We start from the raw sequence: 3,897 nt of genomic DNA on the forward strand, positions 1-3,897 counted from the left end.
ACCTTCGTCGAATGATATTTAGTTAAAAGGCGTCATAAGACACCTTCGTCGAATGTAATTCAGTTAAAAGACATGTTATAAGACACCTTCGTCAAATGTTATTCAGTTAAAATATATGTTATAAGACACGTTCGTCGAATGTTATTCAGTTAAAAGAAATGACATAAGACACCTTCGTCGAATGCTATTCAGTTAAAAAGACATGTCATAAGACACGTTCGTCGAATGCTATTTGGTTAAAAGACGTGTCGTAAGACACCTTCGTCGAATGTTATTCAGTTAAAAGACTTGTAATAAGACACCTTCATCGAATGTTAATCAGCTAAAAAAACATGTCATAAGACACCTTCCTCGACTGCTATTCAGTTGAAAGACATGTCATAAGACACCTTCGTCAAATACTATTCGGCTAAAAGACATGTCATAAGAAACCTTCGTCGAATGCTTTTCAGTTAAAAGACATGTTCGTCATATGTTGTGCTCTCGACAGGCATATTCCCCGTGTTGATAGTTATGAAAACGACGTATTCGTCATATGATAAGCTTTTGACGGGTTTATTTCCAGTCATATGACGCCATCAAACGCCATCCTAAGATTAGGTTGTCATTCAGTCGATGAGATGTTCGTCACATGTTATGCTTTCGACAGGTTTATATCCAGAATTGGTATTTAATTAAACGGCCCGTTCGTCGTACGTTAAGCTCGTGACAGGTTTATATCGTCTTTTGAAACCTTAGTCAAATGTTTACACTAATCCTAAGTTGATTTTCAGTTGAATGGCGCGTCCCTTGTGCGTTATTTTACCAGCCAACCGACGCCGGTCCAACTTCATCAGGCAGCACCGTCCTCGTTGTTGCGCACTTCAGCCTGCTATGAGTTTCTCCACGGCAGACATTGTGCCCTGCCAAACCCATTTGACCTTCGATATGAGGTGCTCCAAAGCCGTAACGCTTTCCTGGAGGCACAAGCGTTTTCTGAAAGCATTCGCTGTAGTCTCTCCGAGATTGCATGCCACACGGTAAGTTTCATTGTTAGTTTTCTTTATAATAAATGTTTGATCTTCCGACAGGTATATCGGAGTATTGACTAAAATCTGCTTTTAATTGTAATGAGTAAAAAATACGCCGAAGTTTCTTCGTCGCAATCGAGTTTTCTGCACAGCCGCTAAGCGTATGATCAAGGCCACCGAAAATAGATCTATCTTTCGGTGGTCTCGGTATAATGCTGTATGAGCCGCTGCCCATGAAACTTTAACCACGGCCGGATGGTGGCCTGTTCTATATCGTTGCCGATAAAATAAAAACTACTGAAGCTAGAGGGCTGTAATTTGGTATGTTCGATGATTGGAGGGTGAAAGATCAACATACCAATTTGCAGCCCTCTAGCCTCAGTAGTTTTTAAGATCTGAGGGAGGACAGAAAAAGTGCGGACAGAATAAAGTGCGAACGAACAAACAAAGCCGGCACAATAGTTTTCTTTTACAGAAAACTAAAATGAGATTTGTTAACTTGCCTTTGCCATGAGTTATTGGTAATATTTTCTCGGTATTCTCAGATTTAATGAAATTGTTATTTTACTTTAAACATAAATCCTGGTCTGGCAGATCCGCCGTCCGAGTATAAGAGTCATCCCCGCAGCAGAGAATGTGCTTGCAATTCGAAAACCTATTCCAACAGTTTAAGCGTTTTATGTGCGTGGCTGGTTCTTGTGGCAGTTCTCGACGATATCGTTCACTAGTTCTATAATATCGTTCAATATTTCTTGAAAGGTTATTCCGTGTTTGCCTTCACAAATATATTAACACCAACTAAGCATTAGCAATAATGATAATAATGATGACGTCGGCTTTGAGGATGACAAAACCAAGTTATTGTACAAAAAATCAAAATTGATACATAATTATGTAAAACTCTTTTTACTGTTTACCATTGTGTTTGTATGCATAGTAAACCACACACACATACATTCACACAAAATATATATATATATATATATATATATATATATATATATATATATATATATATATATATATATATATATATATATAGGTATATATATATATATATATATGTGTGTGCGTGCGTGTGTGTGTGTGTGTGTGTCTATGTGTCTATGTCTTTGTCTGTGGCCGCACACGTCTGTTCGTAAGGGCACTTTGGTAGGAGGGTGTGATGCGAAAAGTGGGAGAATGCACTATTTCATACGCATTACTTAGTTCAAATCTTATGTAAAACGATAGATTCATGATTTATGTTGAAACATTTTTCCCCAATTATTATTATTATTATTATTATTATTATTATTATTATTATTATTATTATTATTATTATTATTATTATTATTATTATTATGATGCAGTACGTGACTTCAAAATGCTCTCCTATATATATATTCTTCCATTTTGAATAATAATACCAGAAATTACTAATATCAGCATTATCATTCTTTTCCGTAGCGAACTCAGACCCGTATTTCCTGCCAGACATAAATTCTTCGCATATTTTCCCGGCAGATATTTGTGTGCATGCACTGCATCTGGAGAGGCTGCAATGCTCGTGGAATTTTTCAAAAGAGTTGCCGCCCGAAAATCTTTGCAGCGGGAACGCGTCTTTTATGAATTTGTTCTAATGCACTGCGAAGCAATTTAGATAGATTGGGATTCTTTCTATTTTGAGGAGAACGACAGAGAGAGAGAGAGAGAGAGAGAGAGAGAGAGAGAGAGAGAGAGAGAGAGAGAGATACAAGGCAAGGCTATAAACTCCTTTGCATGAAGAAAATATAGTTTTCTGTTTTCTATTTTGCTACACTGAAGGAATACATAAATTCTTCCGTACTTTTATATTTATGCATTTAGATGAATGAGAGAGAGAGAGAGAGAGAGAGAGAGAGAGAGAGAGAGAGAGAGAGAGAGAGAGAGAGAGAGAGAGAGAGAGAGAGAGTGTGTTACAAGATAATTATTATATATGTAATCCTTTGCATGAAGAAAAGTATAGATCTTCTCCCTAACTATCTGTCAACGTTTTTATATGACAACGGATTCTGTTTATGCAGAAGCGTTCTTGGAATTCAGTGAAAATCTTTCTATTCACTTTGTAATGGATGTAGTGAACAACAAGTTACGCAATGTGTTTATAATTAGACAATTTTGAGACAACACTTACCACCGTCAGTTTCTAGATGATTTAAAATGAGTATATATGATGAATAATTAGTGCTATTTTCTAGCTCGGGCCCGATGGTGCATTGAGAAGGAGGAAGAGATGAAAAGGAGGGTTGTAGATACCAGGAAAACCAGGAGCAAGCAAAGAATCCCAGAGCCTAGCAGTATATAGCTTAGTGGTATAAAATTATACACTCTTTATCTTTCATTCACGACGTTAAATATCGTAGTTCTTCGCTGATACTTTAGCAAGTTCTGAATGATGAGACTAAATTCATGTCCATGTGTTTTTCACGTTCAGTAACAATAGTCTACGGGCATTACTAGCCAAGTAATGCCACGTTTAGTCTTTCCGTCGTCCTGCCTAGACTCGGCTTCGTCTCACTACTGGCCTCTATATAGATATGAAGAATTAAGGTCCTCCTGGTTCGAGCCACGGGACGGTACGTAACGTCCCTAGGGTAGCCACTTGCTAGATGGATCCTCTCTTAATCTTTAACGGAATGGATAGACAGCATTAGTTAGTTAATTATCTTAATATTTACCGAGATGGAAGTATCACCCTTTTAACATGGAAGGCCATTTCTTGATAAAAGTGCCTTATCAGTAATCAAATCGTGAGAAATTACTCTTAATCACTGAAATAATAATAATAATAATAATAATAATAATAATAATAATAATAATAATAATAATAATAATAATAATAATAATAATAATAATAAAGGGTTCC

Source organism: Macrobrachium rosenbergii, chromosome 49, assembly GCF_040412425.1.
Source record: "Macrobrachium rosenbergii isolate ZJJX-2024 chromosome 49, ASM4041242v1, whole genome shotgun sequence".
Classification (NCBI taxonomy): domain Eukaryota; kingdom Metazoa; phylum Arthropoda; class Malacostraca; order Decapoda; family Palaemonidae; genus Macrobrachium; species Macrobrachium rosenbergii.